The following is a 14,457-nucleotide window of genomic DNA, read 5'->3' on the forward strand; positions in this document are numbered from 1 at the left end:
CCACCAGAGAAACTAAATTATTTGCTCCAGGTGAGGCTCGAACTCACAACCTCGGCATTGCCCTGCTGCATACTGTCTTATAAGTACCGCGCGCTGACCGATTGCGCCACTGGAGCCTGCTCTTCCTTAAATGATAAAAGATCTTAAAATACATTTGCAAAAATTACCAATCTCAAAAAGACTCCACATTGTTGAAAGTTATTTAGAATGTGAAAGCTTTGCTCTAGGAGAGGCTAAAACGAGATTGGCTTGCTGCAAACTGCCTAATGAGTAACTTGCACCGATAGATTGAGCCACTGGCGAAACTAAACTATTTGCTCCAGGTGAGGCTCGAACTCACAACCTCGGCATTGCCCTGCTGCATACTGTCTTATAAATACCGCGCGCTGACCGATTGCGCCACTGGAGCCTGGTCTTCCTTAGACGATAAAAGATCTTAAAATACATTTGCAAAAATTACCAATCTCAAAAAGACTCAACATTGTTGAAAGTTATTTAGAATGTGAAAGCTTTGCTCTAGGAGAGGCTAAAACGAGATTGGCTTGCTGCAAACTGCCTAATGAGTAACTTGCACCGACAGATTGTGCCACTTGAGAAACTATATTATTTGCTCCAGGGGAGGCTCGACCTCACAACCTCGGCATTGCCAAGCTGCATACTGTCTTATAAGTACCCCGCGCTGACTGATTGCGCCACTGCAGCGTTGCACAAAGTCCCAGTCTCAAAAAGACTTTACATTGTTGAAAGATTTTAGAATGTGCAAGTTATGCTCTAGGTGAGGCTGAAACGACATTGGCTTGCTATAAACTGCCTAATAAGTAACTTGCACTGATAGATTGCGCCACCAGAGAAACTAAATTATTTGCTCCAGGTGAGGCTCGAACTCACAACCTCGGCATTGCCCTGCTGCATACTGTCTTATAAGTACCGCGCGCTGACCGATTGCGCCACTGGAGCCTGCTCTTCCTTAAATGATAAAAGATCTTAAAATACATTTGCAAAAATTACCAATCTCAAAAAGACTCCACATTGTTGAAAGTTATTTAGAATGTGAAAGCTTTGCTCTAGGAGAGGCTAAAACGAGATTGGCTTGCTGCAAACTGCCTAATGAGTAACTTGCACCGATAGATTGAGCCACTGGAGATTGAAAATTCTTAGATGATAACAGATCCTTAATTGCATTTTCGCAAATTCCCAATCTCAAAAAGACTCCACATTGTTGAAAGTTATTTAGAATGTGAAAGCTTTGCTCTAGGAGAGGCTAAAACGACATTGGCTTGCTGCAAGCTGCCTAATGAGTAACTTGCACCGACAGATTGTGCCACTTGAGAAACTAAATTATTTGCTCCAGGTGAGGCTCGAACTCACAACCTCGGCATTGCCCTGCTGCATACTGTCTTATAAGTACCGCGCGCTGACCGATTGCGCCACTGGAGCCTGCTCTTCCGTAAATGATAAAAGATCTTAAAATACATTTGCAAAAATTACCAATCTCAAAAAGACTCCACATTGTTGAAAGTTATTTAGAATGTGAAAGCTTTGCTCTAGGAGAGGCTAAAACGAGATTGGCTTGCTGCAAACTGCCTAATGAGTAACTTGCACCGACAGATTGTGCCACTTGAGAAACTATATTATTTGCTCCAGGGGAGGCTCGACCTCACAACCTCGGCATTGCTAAGCTGCATACTGTCTTATAAGTACCCCGCGCTGACCGATTGCGCCACTGCAGCGTTGCACAAAGTCCCAGTCTCAATAAGACTTTACATTGTTGAAAGATTTTAGAATGTGAAAGTTATGCTCTAGGTGAGGCTGAAACGACATTGGCTTGCTATAAACTGCCTAATGAGTAACTTGCACTGATAGATTGCGCCACCAGAGAAACTAAATTATTTGCTCCAGGTGAGGCTCGAACTCACAACCTCGGCATTGCCCTGCTGCATACTGTCTTATAAGTACCGCGCGCTGACCGATTGCGCCACTGGAGCCTGCTCTTCCTTAAATGATAAAAGATCTTAAAATACATTTGCAAAAATTACCAATCTCAAAAAGACTCCACATTGTTGAAAGTTATTTAGAATGTGAAAGCTTTGCTCTAGGAGAGGCTAAAACGAGATTGGCTTGCTGCAAACTGCCTAATGAGTAACTTGCACCGATAGATTGAGCCACTGGAGCTTGAAAATTCTTAGATGATAACAGATCCTTAATTGCATTTTCGCAAATTCCCAATCTCAAAAAGACTCCAAATTTTTGAAAGTTATTTAGATTGTGAAAGCTATGCTCTAGGAGACGCTAAAACGACATTGGCTTGCTGCAAACTGCCTAATGAGTAACTTGCACCGACAGATTGTGCCACTTGAGAAACTATATTATTTGCTCCAGGGGAGGCTCGACCTCACAACCTCGGCATTGCTAAGCTGCATACTGTCTTATAAGTACCCCGCGCTGACCGATTGCGCCACTGCAGCATTGCACAAAGTCCCAGTCTCAATAAGACTTCACATTGTTGAAAGATTTTAGAATGTGAAAGTTATGCTCTAGGTGAGGCTGAAACGACATTGGCTTGCTACAAACTGCCTAATAAGTAACTTGCACTGATAGATTGCGCCACCAGAGAAACTAAATTATTTGCTCCAGGTGAGGCTCGAACTCACAACCTCGGCATTGCCCTGCTGCATACTGTCTTATAAGTACCGCGCGCTGACCGATTGCGCCACTGGAGCCTGGTCTTCCTTAGACGATAAAAGATCTTAAAATACATTTGCAAAAATTACCAATCTCAAAAAGACTCCACATTGTTGAAAGTTATTTAGAATGTGAAAGCTTTGCTCTAGGAGAGGCTAAAACGAGATTGGCTTGCTGCAAACTGCCTAATGAGTAACTTGCACCGATAGATTGAGCCACTGGTGCTTTAAAATTCTTAGATGATAACAGATCCTTAATTGCATTTTCGCAAATTCCCAATCTCAAAAAGACTCCAAATTTTTGAAAGTTATTTAGATTGTGAAAGCTATGCTCTAGGAGAGGCTAAAACGACATTGGCTTGCTGCAAACTGCCTAATGAGTAACTTGCACCGACAGATTGTGCCACTTGAGAAACTATACTATTTGCTCCAGGGGAGGCTCGACCTCACAACCTCGGCATTGCAAAGCTGCATACTGTCTTATAAGTACCCCGCGCTGACCGATTGCGCCACTGCAGGGTTGCACAAAGTCCAAGTCTCAATAAGACTTCACATTGTTGAAAGATTTTAGAATGTGAAAGTTATGCTCTAGGTGAGGCTGAAACGACATTGGCTTGCTATAAACTGCCTAATGAGTAACTTGCACCGATAGATTGAGCCACTGGAGATTGAATCTTCTTAGATGATAACAGATCCTTAATTGCATTTTCGCAAATTCCCAGTCTCAATAAGACTTCATATTGATGAAAGATTTTAGAATGTGAAATCCATGTTCTAGGTGAGGCTGAAACGACATTGGCTTGCTGCAAACTGCCTAATGAGTAACTTGCACCTATAGATTGAGCCACTGGCGAAACTAAACTATTTGCTCCAGGTGAGGCTCGAACTCACAACCTCGGCATGCCCTGCTGCATACTGTCTTATAAGTACCGCGCGCTGACCGATTGCGCCACTGGAGCCTTGTCTTCCTTAGACGATAAAAGATCTTAAAATACATTTGCAAAAATTACCAATCTCAAAAAGACTCCACATTGTTGAAAGTTATTTAGAATGTGAAAGCTTTGCTCTAGGAGAGGCTAAAACGAGATTGGCTTGCTGCAAACTGCCTAATGAGTAACTTGCACCGATAGATTGAGCCACTGGCGAAACTAAACTATTTGCTCCAGGTGAGGCTCGAACTCACAACCTCAGCATTGCCCTGCTGCATACTGTCTTATAAGTACCGCGCGCTGACCGATTGCGCCACTGGAGCCTGGTCTTCCTTAGACGATAAAAGATCTTAAAATACATTTGCAAAAATTACCAATCTCAAAAAGACTCCACATTGTTGAAAGTTATTTAGAATGTGAAAGCTTTGCTCTAGGAGAGGCTAAAACGAGATTGGCTTGCTGCAAACTGCCTAATGAGTAACTTGCACCGACAGATTGTGCCACTTGAGAAACTATATTATTTGCTCCAGGGGAGGCTCGACCTCACAACCTCGGCATTGCCAAGCTGCATACTGTCTTATAAGTACCCCGCGCTGACCGATTGCGCCACTGCAGCGTTGCACAAAGTCCCAGTCTCAAAAAGACTTTACATTGTTGAAAGATTTTAGAATGTGCAAGTTATGCTCTAGGTGAGGCTGAAACGACATTGGCTTGCTATAAACTGCCTAATAAGTAACTTGCACTGATAGATTGCGCCACCAGAGAAACTAAATTATTTGCTCCAGGTGAGGCTCGAACTCACAACCTCGGCATTGCCCTGCTGCATACTGTCTTATAAGTACCGCGCGCTGACCGATTGCGCCACTGGAGCCTGCTCTTCCTTAAATGATAAAAGATCTTAAAATACATTTGCAAAAATTACCAATCTCAAAAAGACTCCACATTGTTGAAAGTTATTTAGAATGTGAAAGCTTTGCTCTAGGAGAGGCTAAAACGAGATTGGCTTGCTGCAAACTGCCTAATGAGTAACTTGCACCGATAGATTGAGCCACTGGCGAAACTAAACTATTTGCTCCAGGTGAGGCTCGAACTCACAACCTCGGCATTGCCCTGCTGCATACTGTCTTATAAATACCGCGCGCTGACCGATTGCGCCACTGGAGCCTGGTCTTCCTTAGACGATAAAAGATCTTAAAATACATTTGCAAAAATTACCAATCTCAAAAAGACTCAACATTGTTGAAAGTTATTTAGAATGTGAAAGCTTTGCTCTAGGAGAGGCTAAAACGAGATTGGCTTGCTGCAAACTGCCTAATGAGTAACTTGCACCGACAGATTGTGCCACTTGAGAAACTATATTATTTGCTCCAGGGGAGGCTCGACCTCACAACCTCGGCATTGCCAAGCTGCATACTGTCTTATAAGTACCCCGCGCTGACCGATTGCGCCACTGCAGCGTTGCACAAAGTCCCAGTCTCAAAAAGACTTTACATTGTTGAAAGATTTTAGAATGTGCAAGTTATGCTCTAGGTGAGGCTGAAACGACATTGGCTTGCTATAAACTGCCTAATAAGTAACTTGCACTGATAGATTGCGCCACCAGAGAAACTAAATTATTGCTCCAGGTGAGGCTCGAACTCACAACCTCGGCATTGCCCTGCTGCATACTGTCTTATAAGTACCGCGCGCTGACCGATTGCGCCACTGGAGCCTGCTCTTCCTTAAATGATAAAAGATCTTAAAATACATTTGCAAAAATTACCAATCTCAAAAAGACTCCACATTGTTGAAAGTTATTTAGAATGTGAAAGCTTTGCTCTAGGAGAGGCTAAAACGAGATTGGCTTGCTGCAAACTGCCTAATGAGTAACTTGCACCGATAGATTGAGCCACTGGAGATTGAAAATTCTTAGATGATAACAGATCCTTAATTGCATTTTCGCAAATTCCCAATCTCAAAAAGACTCCACATTGTTGAAAGTTATTTAGAATGTGAAAGCTTTGCTCTAGGAGAGGCTAAAACGACATTGGCTTGCTGCAAGCTGCCTAATGAGTAACTTGCACCGACAGATTGTGCCACTTGAGAAACTAAATTATTTGCTCCAGGTGAGGCTCGAACTCACAACCTCGGCATTGCCCTGCTGCATACTGTCTTATAAGTACCGCGCGCTGACCGATTGCGCCACTGGAGCCTGCTCTTCCGTAAATGATAAAAGATCTTAAAATACATTTGCAAAAATTACCAATCTCAAAAAGACTCCACATTGTTGAAAGTTATTTAGAATGTGAAAGCTTTGCTCTAGGAGAGGCTAAAACGAGATTGGCTTGCTGCAAACTGCCTAATGAGTAACTTGCACCGACAGATTGTGCCACTTGAGAAACTATATTATTTGCTCCAGGGGAGGCTCGACCTCACAACCTCGGCATTGCTAAGCTGCATACTGTCTTATAAGTACCCCGCGCTGACCGATTGCGCCACTGCAGCGTTGCACAAAGTCCCAGTCTCAATAAGACTTTACATTGTTGAAAGATTTTAGAATGTGAAAGTTATGCTCTAGGTGAGGCTGAAACGACATTGGCTTGCTATAAACTGCCTAATGAGTAACTTGCACTGATAGATTGCGCCACCAGAGAAACTAAATTATTTGCTCCAGGTGAGGCTCGAACTCACAACCTCGGCATTGCCCTGCTGCATACTGTCTTATAAGTACCGCGCGCTGACCGATTGCGCCACTGGAGCCTGCTCTTCCTTAAATGATAAAAGATCTTAAAATACATTTGCAAAAATTACCAATCTCAAAAAGACTCCACATTGTTGAAAGTTATTTAGAATGTGAAAGCTTTGCTCTAGGAGAGGCTAAAACGAGATTGGCTTGCTGCAAACTGCCTAATGAGTAACTTGCACCGATAGATTGAGCCACTGGAGCTTGAAAATTCTTAGATGATAACAGATCCTTAATTGCATTTTCGCAAATTCCCAATCTCAAAAAGACTCCAAATTTTTGAAAGTTATTTAGATTGTGAAAGCTATGCTCTAGGAGACGCTAAAACGACATTGGCTTGCTGCAAACTGCCTAATGAGTAACTTGCACCGACAGATTGTGCCACTTGAGAAACTATATTATTTGCTCCAGGGGAGGCTCGACCTCACAACCTCGGCATTGCTAAGCTGCATACTGTCTTATAAGTACCCCGCGCTGACCGATTGCGCCACTGCAGCATTGCACAAAGTCCCAGTCTCAATAAGACTTCACATTGTTGAAAGATTTTAGAATGTGAAAGTTATGCTCTAGGTGAGGCTGAAACGACATTGGCTTGCTACAAACTGCCTAATAAGTAACTTGCACTGATAGATTGCGCCACCAGAGAAACTAAATTATTTGCTCCAGGTGAGGCTCGAACTCACAACCTCGGCATTGCCCTGCTGCATACTGTCTTATAAGTACCGCGCGCTGACCGATTGCGCCACTGGAGCCTGGTCTTCCTTAGACGATAAAAGATCTTAAAATACATTTGCAAAAATTACCAATCTCAAAAAGACTCCACGAAAGTTATTTAGAATGTGAAAGCTTTGCTCTAGGAGAGGCTAAAACGAGATTGGCTTGCTGCAAACTGCCTAATGAGTAACTTGCACCGATAGATTGAGCCACTGGTGCTTTAAAATTCTTAGATGATAACAGATCCTTAATTGCATTTTCGCAAATTCCCAATCTCAAAAAGACTCCAAATTTTTGAAAGTTATTTAGATTGTGAAAGCTATGCTCTAGGAGAGGCTAAAACGACATTGGCTTGCTGCAAACTGCCTAATGAGTAACTTGCACCGACAGATTGTGCCACTTGAGAAACTATACTATTTGCTCCAGGGGAGGCTCGACCTCACAACCTCGGCATTGCAAAGCTGCATACTGTCTTATAAGTACCCCGCGCTGACCGATTGCGCCACTGCAGGGTTGCACAAAGTCCAAGTCTCAATAAGACTTCACATTGTTGAAAGATTTTAGAATGTGAAAGTTATGCTCTAGGTGAGGCTGAAACGACATTGGCTTGCTATAAACTGCCTAATGAGTAACTTGCACCGATAGATTGAGCCACTGGAGATTGAATCTTCTTAGATGATAACAGATCCTTAATTGCATTTTCGCAAATTCCCAGTCTCAATAAGACTTCATATTGATGAAAGATTTTAGAATGTGAAATCCATGTTCTAGGTGAGGCTGAAACGACATTGGCTTGCTGCAAACTGCCTAATGAGTAACTTGCACCTATAGATTGAGCCACTGGCGAAACTAAACTATTTGCTCCAGGTGAGGCTCGAACTCACAACCTCGGCATGCCCTGCTGCATACTGTCTTATAAGTACCGCGCGCTGACCGATTGCGCCACTGGAGCCTTGTCTTCCTTAGACGATAAAAGATCTTAAAATACATTTGCAAAAATTACCAATCTCAAAAAGACTCCACATTGTTGAAAGTTATTTAGAATGTGAAAGCTTTGCTCTAGGAGAGGCTAAAACGAGATTGGCTTGCTGCAAACTGCCTAATGAGTAACTTGCACCGATAGATTGAGCCACTGGCGAAACTAAACTATTTGCTCCAGGTGAGGCTCGAACTCACAACCTCAGCATTGCCCTGCTGCATACTGTCTTATAAGTACCGCGCGCTGACCGATTGCGCCACTGGAGCCTGGTCTTCCTTAGACGATAAAAGATCTTAAAATACATTTGCAAAAATTACCAATCTCAAAAAGACTCCACATTGTTGAAAGTTATTTAGAATGTGAAAGCTTTGCTCTAGGAGAGGCTAAAACGAGATTGGCTTGCTGCAAACTGCCTAATGAGTAACTTGCACCGACAGATTGTGCCACTTGAGAAACTATATTATTTGCTCCAGGGGAGGCTCGACCTCACAACCTCGGCATTGCCAAGCTGCATACTGTCTTATAAGTACCCCGCGCTGACCGATTGCGCCACTGCAGCGTTGCACAAAGTCCCAGTCTCAAAAAGACTTTACATTGTTGAAAGATTTTAGAATGTGCAAGTTATGCTCTAGGTGAGGCTGAAACGACATTGGCTTGCTATAAACTGCCTAATAAGTAACTTGCACTGATAGATTGCGCCACCAGAGAAACTAAATTATTTGCTCCAGGTGAGGCTCGAACTCACAACCTCGGCATTGCCCTGCTGCATACTGTCTTATAAGTACCGCGCGCTGACCGATTGCGCCACTGGAGCCTGCTCTTCCTTAAATGATAAAAGATCTTAAAATACATTTGCAAAAATTACCAATCTCAAAAAGACTCCACATTGTTGAAAGTTATTTAGAATGTGAAAGCTTTGCTCTAGGAGAGGCTAAAACGAGATTGGCTTGCTGCAAACTGCCTAATGAGTAACTTGCACCGATAGATTGAGCCACTGGCGAAACTAAACTATTTGCTCCAGGTGAGGCTCGAACTCACAACCTCGGCATTGCCCTGCTGCATACTGTCTTATAAATACCGCGCGCTGACCGATTGCGCCACTGGAGCCTGGTCTGCCTTAGACGATAAAAGATCTTAAAATACATTTGCAAAAATTACCAATCTCAAAAAGACTCAACATTGTTGAAAGTTATTTAGAATGTGAAAGCTTTGCTCTAGGAGAGGCTAAAACGAGATTGGCTTGCTGCAAACTGCCTAATGAGTAACTTGCACCGACAGATTGTGCCACTTGAGAAACTATATTATTTGCTCCAGGGGAGGCTCGACCTCACAACCTCGGCATTGCCAAGCTGCATACTGTCTTATAAGTACCCCGCGCTGACCGATTGCGCCACTGCAGCGTTGCACAAAGTCCCAGTCTCAAAAAGACTTTACATTGTTGAAAGATTTTAGAATGTGCAAGTTATGCTCTAGGTGAGGCTGAAACGACATTGGCTTGCTATAAACTGCCTAATAAGTAACTTGCACTGATAGATTGCGCCACCAGAGAAACTAAATTATTGCTCCAGGTGAGGCTCGAACTCACAACCTCGGCATTGCCCTGCTGCATACTGTCTTATAAGTACCGCGCGCTGACCGATTGCGCCACTGGAGCCTGCTCTTCCTTAAATGATAAAAGATCTTAAAATACATTTGCAAAAATTACCAATCTCAAAAAGACTCCACATTGTTGAAAGTTATTTAGAATGTGAAAGCTTTGCTCTAGGAGAGGCTAAAACGAGATTGGCTTGCTGCAAACTGCCTAATGAGTAACTTGCACCGATAGATTGAGCCACTGGAGATTGAAAATTCTTAGATGATAACAGATCCTTAATTGCATTTTCGCAAATTCCCAATCTCAAAAAGACTCCACATTGTTGAAAGTTATTTAGAATGTGAAAGCTTTGCTCTAGGAGAGGCTAAAACGACATTGGCTTGCTGCAAGCTGCCTAATGAGTAACTTGCACCGACAGATTGTGCCACTTGAGAAACTAAATTATTTGCTCCAGGTGAGGCTCGAACTCACAACCTCGGCATTGCCCTGCTGCATACTGTCTTATAAGTACCGCGCGCTGACCGATTGCGCCACTGGAGCCTGCTCTTCCGTAAATGATAAAAGATCTTAAAATACATTTGCAAAAATTACCAATCTCAAAAAGACTCCACATTGTTGAAAGTTATTTAGAATGTGAAAGCTTTGCTCTAGGAGAGGCTAAAACGAGATTGGCTTGCTGCAAACTGCCTAATGAGTAACTTGCACCGACAGATTGTGCCACTTGAGAAACTATATTATTTGCTCCAGGGGAGGCTCGACCTCACAACCTCGGCATTGCTAAGCTGCATACTGTCTTATAAGTACCCCGCGCTGACCGATTGCGCCACTGCAGCGTTGCACAAAGTCCCAGTCTCAATAAGACTTTACATTGTTGAAAGATTTTAGAATGTGAAAGTTATGCTCTAGGTGAGGCTGAAACGACATTGGCTTGCTATAAACTGCCTAATGAGTAACTTGCACTGATAGATTGCGCCACCAGAGAAACTAAATTATTTGCTCCAGGTGAGGCTCGAACTCACAACCTCGGCATTGCCCTGCTGCATACTGTCTTATAAGTACCGCGCGCTGACCGATTGCGCCACTGGAGCCTGCTCTTCCTTAAATGATAAAAGATCTTAAAATACATTTGCAAAAATTACCAATCTCAAAAAGACTCCACATTGTTGAAAGTTATTTAGAATGTGAAAGCTTTGCTCTAGGAGAGGCTAAAACGAGATTGGCTTGCTGCAAACTGCCTAATGAGTAACTTGCACCGATAGATTGAGCCACTGGAGATTGAATCTTCTTAGATGATAACAGATCCTTAATTGCATTTTCGCAAATTCCCAGTCTCAATAAGACTTCATATTGATGAAAGATTTTAGAATGTGAAATCCATGTTCTAGGTGAGGCTGAAACGACATTGGCTTGCTGCAAACTGCCTAATGAGTAACTTGCACCGATAGATTGAGCCACTGGCGAAACTAAACTATTTGCTCCAGGTGAGGCTCGAACTCACAACCTCGGCATTGCCCTGCTGCATACTGTCTTATAAGTACCGCACGCTGACCGATTGCGCCACTGGAGCCTGGTCTTCCTTAGACGATAAAAGATCTTAAAATACATTTGCAAAAATTACCAAAAAGACTCCACATTGTTGAAAGTTATTTAGAATGTGAAAGCTTTGCTCTAGGAGAGGCTAAAACGAGATTGGCTTGCTGCAAACTGACTAATGAGTAACTTGCACCGACAGATTGTGCCACTTGAGAAACTATATTATTTGCTCCAGGGGAGGCTCGACCTCACAACCTCGGCATTGCCAAGCTGCATACTGTCTTATAAGTACCCCGCGCTGACCGATTGCGCCACTGCAGCGTTGCACAAAGTCCCAGTCTCAAAAAGACTTTACATTATTGAAAGATTTTAGAATGTGCAAGTTATGCTCTAGGTGAGGCTGAAACGACATTGGCTTGCTATAAACTGCCCAATAAGTAACTTGCACTGATAGATTGCGCCACCAGAGAAACTAAATTATTTGCTCCAGGTGAGGCTCGAACTCACAACCTCGGCATTGCCCTGCTGCATACTGTCTTATAAGTACCGCGCGCTGACCGATTGCGCCACTGGAGCCTGCTCTTCCTTAAATGATAAAAGATCTTAAAATACATTTGCAAAAATTACCAATCTCAAAAAGACTCCACATTGTTGAAAGTTATTTAGAATGTGAAAGCTTTGCTCTAGGAGAGGCTAAAACGAGATTGGCTTGCTGCAAACTGCCTAATGAGTAACTTGCACCGATAGATTGAGCCACTGGAGCTTGAAAATTCTTAGATGATAACAGATCCTTAATTGCATTTTCGCAAATTCCCAATCTCAAAAAGACTCCAAATTTTTGAAAGTTATTTAGAATGTGAAAGCTTTGCTCTAGGAGAGGCTAAAACGACATTGGCTTGCTGCAAACTGCCTAATGAGTAACTTGCACCGACAGATTGTGCCACTTGAGAAACTATATTATTTGCTCCAGGGGAGGCTCGACCTCACAACCTCGGCATTGCTAAGCTGCATACTGTCTTATAAGTACCCCGCGCTGACCGATTGCGCCACTGCAGCGTTGCACAAAGTCCCAGTCTCAATAAGACTTCACATTGATGAAAGATTTTAGAATGTGAAAGCTTTGCTCTAGGAGAGGCTAAAACGAGATTGGCTTGCTGCAAACTGCCTAATGAGTAACTTGCACCGATAGATTGAGCCACTGGCGAAACTAAACTATTTGCTCCAGGTGAGGCTCGAACTCACAACCTCGGCATTGCCCTGCTGCATACTGTCTTATAAGTACCGCACGCTGACCGATTGCGCCACTGGAGCCTGGTCTTCCTTAGACGATAAAAGATCTTAAAATACATTTGCAAAAATTACCAAAAAGACTCCACATTGTTGAAAGTTATTTAGAATGTGAAAGCTTTGCTCTAGGAGAGGCTAAAACGAGATTGGCTTGCTGCAAACTGACTAATGAGTAACTTGCACCGACAGATTGTGCCACTTGAGAAACTATATTATTTGCTCCAGGGGAGGCTCGACCTCACAACCTCGGCATTGCCAAGCTGCATACTGTCTTATAAGTACCCCGCGCTGACCGATTGCGCCACTGCAGCGTTGCACAAAGTCCCAGTCTCAAAAAGACTTTACATTATTGAAAGATTTTAGAATGTGCAAGTTATGCTCTAGGTGAGGCTGAAACGACATTGGCTTGCTATAAACTGCCCAATAAGTAACTTGCACTGATAGATTGCGCCACCAGAGAAACTAAATTATTTGCTCCAGGTGAGGCTCGAACTCACAACCTCGGCATTGCCCTGCTGCATACTGTCTTATAAGTACCGCGCGCTGACCGATTGCGCCACTGGAGCCTGCTCTTCCTTAAATGATAAAAGATCTTAAAATACATTTGCAAAAATTACCAATCTCAAAAAGACTCCACATTGTTGAAAGTTATTTAGAATGTGAAAGCTTTGCTCTAGGAGAGGCTAAAACGAGATTGGCTTGCTGCAAACTGCCTAATGAGTAACTTGCACCGATAGATTGAGCCACTGGAGCTTGAAAATTCTTAGATGATAACAGATCCTTAATTGCATTTTCGCAAATTCCCAATCTCAAAAAGACTCCAAATTTTTGAAAGTTATTTAGAATGTGAAAGCTTTGCTCTAGGAGAGGCTAAAACGACATTGGCTTGCTGCAAACTGCCTAATGAGTAACTTGCACCGACAGATTGTGCCACTTGAGAAACTATATTATTTGCTCCAGGGGAGGCTCGACCTCACAACCTCGGCATTGCTAAGCTGCATACTGTCTTATAAGTACCCCGCGCTGACCGATTGCGCCACTGCAGCGTTGCACAAAGTCCCAGTCTCAATAAGACTTCACATTGATGAAAGATTTTAGAATGTGAAAGCTTTGCTCTAGGAGAGGCTAAAACGAGATTGGCTTGCTGCAAACTGCCTAATGAGTAACTTGCACCGATAGATTGAGCCACTGGCGAAACTAAACTATTTGCTCCAGGTGAGGCTCGAACTCACAACCTCGGCATTGCCCTGCTGCATACTGTCTTATAAATACCGCGCGCTGACCGATTGCGCCACTGGAGCCTGGTCTTCCTTAGACGATAAAAGATCTTAAAATACATTTGCAAAAATTACCAATCTCAAAAAGACTCAACATTGTTGAAAGTTATTTAGAATGTGAAAGCTTTGCTCTAGGAGAGGCTAAAACGAGATTGGCTTGCTGCAAACTGCCTAATGAGTAACTTGCACCGACAGATTGTGCCACTTGAGAAACTATATTATTTGCTCCAGGGGAGGCTCGACCTCACAACCTCGGCATTGCCAAGCTGCATACTGTCTTATAAGTACCCCGCGCTGACCGATTGCGCCACTGCAGCGTTGCACAAAGTCCCAGTCTCAAAAAGACTTTACATTGTTGAAAGATTTTAGAATGTGCAAGTTATGCTCTAGGTGAGGCTGAAACGACATTGGCTTGCTATAAACTGCCTAATAAGTAACTTGCACTGATAGATTGCGCCACCAGAGAAACTAAATTATTTGCTCCAGGTGAGGCTCGAACTCACAACCTCGGCATTGCCCTGCTGCATACTGTCTTATAAGTACCGCGCGCTGACCGATTGCGCCACTGGAGCCTGCTCTTCCTTAAATGATAAAAGATCTTAAAATACATTTGCAAAAATTACCAATCTCAAAAAGACTCCACATTGTTGAAAGTTATTTAGAATGTGAAAGCTTTGCTCTAGGAGAGGCTAAAACGAGATTGGCTTGCTGCAAACTGCCTAATGAGTAACTTGCACCGAT

At 43.1% G+C, this 14,457-nt stretch overlaps 27 non-coding genes across 27 annotated transcripts; all 27 read right to left on the reverse strand.

Annotated features, from left to right (window-relative positions):
- Nucleotides 1-22: 22 nt before the first annotated feature.
- On the reverse strand, nt 23-116 carry trnai-uau (transfer RNA isoleucine (anticodon UAU)). The gene is made up of 2 exons: nt 79-116; nt 23-58 (listed from the first exon to the last, which is right to left on the reverse strand). It is a non-coding gene; the product is annotated as a tRNA-Ile (tRNA).
- Nucleotides 117-315: 199 nt separating this feature from the next.
- Nucleotides 316-409, reverse strand: trnai-uau (transfer RNA isoleucine (anticodon UAU)). Its single transcript has 2 exons — nt 372-409; nt 316-351 (listed from the first exon to the last, which is right to left on the reverse strand). It is a non-coding gene; the product is annotated as a tRNA-Ile (tRNA).
- A 454-nt stretch (nt 410-863) lies between these two features.
- trnai-uau (transfer RNA isoleucine (anticodon UAU)) lies at nt 864-957 on the reverse strand. The gene is made up of 2 exons: nt 920-957; nt 864-899 (listed from the first exon to the last, which is right to left on the reverse strand). It is a non-coding gene; the product is annotated as a tRNA-Ile (tRNA).
- A 386-nt stretch (nt 958-1,343) lies between these two features.
- Nucleotides 1,344-1,437, reverse strand: trnai-uau (transfer RNA isoleucine (anticodon UAU)). The gene is made up of 2 exons: nt 1,400-1,437; nt 1,344-1,379 (listed from the first exon to the last, which is right to left on the reverse strand). It is a non-coding gene; the product is annotated as a tRNA-Ile (tRNA).
- A 454-nt stretch (nt 1,438-1,891) lies between these two features.
- trnai-uau (transfer RNA isoleucine (anticodon UAU)) lies at nt 1,892-1,985 on the reverse strand. Its single transcript has 2 exons — nt 1,948-1,985; nt 1,892-1,927 (listed from the first exon to the last, which is right to left on the reverse strand). It is a non-coding gene; the product is annotated as a tRNA-Ile (tRNA).
- Nucleotides 1,986-2,626: 641 nt separating this feature from the next.
- Nucleotides 2,627-2,720, reverse strand: trnai-uau (transfer RNA isoleucine (anticodon UAU)). The gene is made up of 2 exons: nt 2,683-2,720; nt 2,627-2,662 (listed from the first exon to the last, which is right to left on the reverse strand). It is a non-coding gene; the product is annotated as a tRNA-Ile (tRNA).
- An 827-nt stretch (nt 2,721-3,547) lies between these two features.
- trnai-uau (transfer RNA isoleucine (anticodon UAU)) lies at nt 3,548-3,640 on the reverse strand. Its single transcript is given in 2 exon segments — nt 3,548-3,583; nt 3,603-3,640. It is a non-coding gene; the product is annotated as a tRNA-Ile (tRNA).
- A 199-nt stretch (nt 3,641-3,839) lies between these two features.
- Nucleotides 3,840-3,933, reverse strand: trnai-uau (transfer RNA isoleucine (anticodon UAU)). Its single transcript has 2 exons — nt 3,896-3,933; nt 3,840-3,875 (listed from the first exon to the last, which is right to left on the reverse strand). It is a non-coding gene; the product is annotated as a tRNA-Ile (tRNA).
- Nucleotides 3,934-4,387: 454 nt separating this feature from the next.
- On the reverse strand, nt 4,388-4,481 carry trnai-uau (transfer RNA isoleucine (anticodon UAU)). Its single transcript has 2 exons — nt 4,444-4,481; nt 4,388-4,423 (listed from the first exon to the last, which is right to left on the reverse strand). It is a non-coding gene; the product is annotated as a tRNA-Ile (tRNA).
- Nucleotides 4,482-4,680: 199 nt separating this feature from the next.
- Nucleotides 4,681-4,774, reverse strand: trnai-uau (transfer RNA isoleucine (anticodon UAU)). Its single transcript has 2 exons — nt 4,737-4,774; nt 4,681-4,716 (listed from the first exon to the last, which is right to left on the reverse strand). It is a non-coding gene; the product is annotated as a tRNA-Ile (tRNA).
- A 453-nt stretch (nt 4,775-5,227) lies between these two features.
- trnai-uau (transfer RNA isoleucine (anticodon UAU)) lies at nt 5,228-5,321 on the reverse strand. Its single transcript has 2 exons — nt 5,284-5,321; nt 5,228-5,263 (listed from the first exon to the last, which is right to left on the reverse strand). It is a non-coding gene; the product is annotated as a tRNA-Ile (tRNA).
- A 386-nt stretch (nt 5,322-5,707) lies between these two features.
- Nucleotides 5,708-5,801, reverse strand: trnai-uau (transfer RNA isoleucine (anticodon UAU)). Its single transcript has 2 exons — nt 5,764-5,801; nt 5,708-5,743 (listed from the first exon to the last, which is right to left on the reverse strand). It is a non-coding gene; the product is annotated as a tRNA-Ile (tRNA).
- A 454-nt stretch (nt 5,802-6,255) lies between these two features.
- On the reverse strand, nt 6,256-6,349 carry trnai-uau (transfer RNA isoleucine (anticodon UAU)). Its single transcript has 2 exons — nt 6,312-6,349; nt 6,256-6,291 (listed from the first exon to the last, which is right to left on the reverse strand). It is a non-coding gene; the product is annotated as a tRNA-Ile (tRNA).
- A 641-nt stretch (nt 6,350-6,990) lies between these two features.
- Nucleotides 6,991-7,084, reverse strand: trnai-uau (transfer RNA isoleucine (anticodon UAU)). The gene is made up of 2 exons: nt 7,047-7,084; nt 6,991-7,026 (listed from the first exon to the last, which is right to left on the reverse strand). It is a non-coding gene; the product is annotated as a tRNA-Ile (tRNA).
- An 821-nt stretch (nt 7,085-7,905) lies between these two features.
- On the reverse strand, nt 7,906-7,998 carry trnai-uau (transfer RNA isoleucine (anticodon UAU)). Its single transcript is given in 2 exon segments — nt 7,906-7,941; nt 7,961-7,998. It is a non-coding gene; the product is annotated as a tRNA-Ile (tRNA).
- A 199-nt stretch (nt 7,999-8,197) lies between these two features.
- On the reverse strand, nt 8,198-8,291 carry trnai-uau (transfer RNA isoleucine (anticodon UAU)). The gene is made up of 2 exons: nt 8,254-8,291; nt 8,198-8,233 (listed from the first exon to the last, which is right to left on the reverse strand). It is a non-coding gene; the product is annotated as a tRNA-Ile (tRNA).
- Nucleotides 8,292-8,745: 454 nt separating this feature from the next.
- Nucleotides 8,746-8,839, reverse strand: trnai-uau (transfer RNA isoleucine (anticodon UAU)). Its single transcript has 2 exons — nt 8,802-8,839; nt 8,746-8,781 (listed from the first exon to the last, which is right to left on the reverse strand). It is a non-coding gene; the product is annotated as a tRNA-Ile (tRNA).
- A 199-nt stretch (nt 8,840-9,038) lies between these two features.
- On the reverse strand, nt 9,039-9,132 carry trnai-uau (transfer RNA isoleucine (anticodon UAU)). The gene is made up of 2 exons: nt 9,095-9,132; nt 9,039-9,074 (listed from the first exon to the last, which is right to left on the reverse strand). It is a non-coding gene; the product is annotated as a tRNA-Ile (tRNA).
- A 453-nt stretch (nt 9,133-9,585) lies between these two features.
- Nucleotides 9,586-9,679, reverse strand: trnai-uau (transfer RNA isoleucine (anticodon UAU)). The gene is made up of 2 exons: nt 9,642-9,679; nt 9,586-9,621 (listed from the first exon to the last, which is right to left on the reverse strand). It is a non-coding gene; the product is annotated as a tRNA-Ile (tRNA).
- Nucleotides 9,680-10,065: 386 nt separating this feature from the next.
- On the reverse strand, nt 10,066-10,159 carry trnai-uau (transfer RNA isoleucine (anticodon UAU)). The gene is made up of 2 exons: nt 10,122-10,159; nt 10,066-10,101 (listed from the first exon to the last, which is right to left on the reverse strand). It is a non-coding gene; the product is annotated as a tRNA-Ile (tRNA).
- A 454-nt stretch (nt 10,160-10,613) lies between these two features.
- Nucleotides 10,614-10,707, reverse strand: trnai-uau (transfer RNA isoleucine (anticodon UAU)). The gene is made up of 2 exons: nt 10,670-10,707; nt 10,614-10,649 (listed from the first exon to the last, which is right to left on the reverse strand). It is a non-coding gene; the product is annotated as a tRNA-Ile (tRNA).
- A 385-nt stretch (nt 10,708-11,092) lies between these two features.
- On the reverse strand, nt 11,093-11,186 carry trnai-uau (transfer RNA isoleucine (anticodon UAU)). Its single transcript has 2 exons — nt 11,149-11,186; nt 11,093-11,128 (listed from the first exon to the last, which is right to left on the reverse strand). It is a non-coding gene; the product is annotated as a tRNA-Ile (tRNA).
- A 448-nt stretch (nt 11,187-11,634) lies between these two features.
- Nucleotides 11,635-11,728, reverse strand: trnai-uau (transfer RNA isoleucine (anticodon UAU)). The gene is made up of 2 exons: nt 11,691-11,728; nt 11,635-11,670 (listed from the first exon to the last, which is right to left on the reverse strand). It is a non-coding gene; the product is annotated as a tRNA-Ile (tRNA).
- Nucleotides 11,729-12,369: 641 nt separating this feature from the next.
- On the reverse strand, nt 12,370-12,463 carry trnai-uau (transfer RNA isoleucine (anticodon UAU)). Its single transcript has 2 exons — nt 12,426-12,463; nt 12,370-12,405 (listed from the first exon to the last, which is right to left on the reverse strand). It is a non-coding gene; the product is annotated as a tRNA-Ile (tRNA).
- Nucleotides 12,464-12,911: 448 nt separating this feature from the next.
- Nucleotides 12,912-13,005, reverse strand: trnai-uau (transfer RNA isoleucine (anticodon UAU)). The gene is made up of 2 exons: nt 12,968-13,005; nt 12,912-12,947 (listed from the first exon to the last, which is right to left on the reverse strand). It is a non-coding gene; the product is annotated as a tRNA-Ile (tRNA).
- Nucleotides 13,006-13,646: 641 nt separating this feature from the next.
- trnai-uau (transfer RNA isoleucine (anticodon UAU)) lies at nt 13,647-13,740 on the reverse strand. Its single transcript has 2 exons — nt 13,703-13,740; nt 13,647-13,682 (listed from the first exon to the last, which is right to left on the reverse strand). It is a non-coding gene; the product is annotated as a tRNA-Ile (tRNA).
- Nucleotides 13,741-14,194: 454 nt separating this feature from the next.
- trnai-uau (transfer RNA isoleucine (anticodon UAU)) lies at nt 14,195-14,288 on the reverse strand. The gene is made up of 2 exons: nt 14,251-14,288; nt 14,195-14,230 (listed from the first exon to the last, which is right to left on the reverse strand). It is a non-coding gene; the product is annotated as a tRNA-Ile (tRNA).
- Between the last annotated feature and the right edge of the window lie 169 nt (nt 14,289-14,457).

The sequence above is a fragment of the Triplophysa dalaica genome, chromosome 13, assembly GCF_015846415.1.
Source record: "Triplophysa dalaica isolate WHDGS20190420 chromosome 13, ASM1584641v1, whole genome shotgun sequence".
NCBI classification, from domain to species: domain Eukaryota; kingdom Metazoa; phylum Chordata; class Actinopteri; order Cypriniformes; family Nemacheilidae; genus Triplophysa; species Triplophysa dalaica.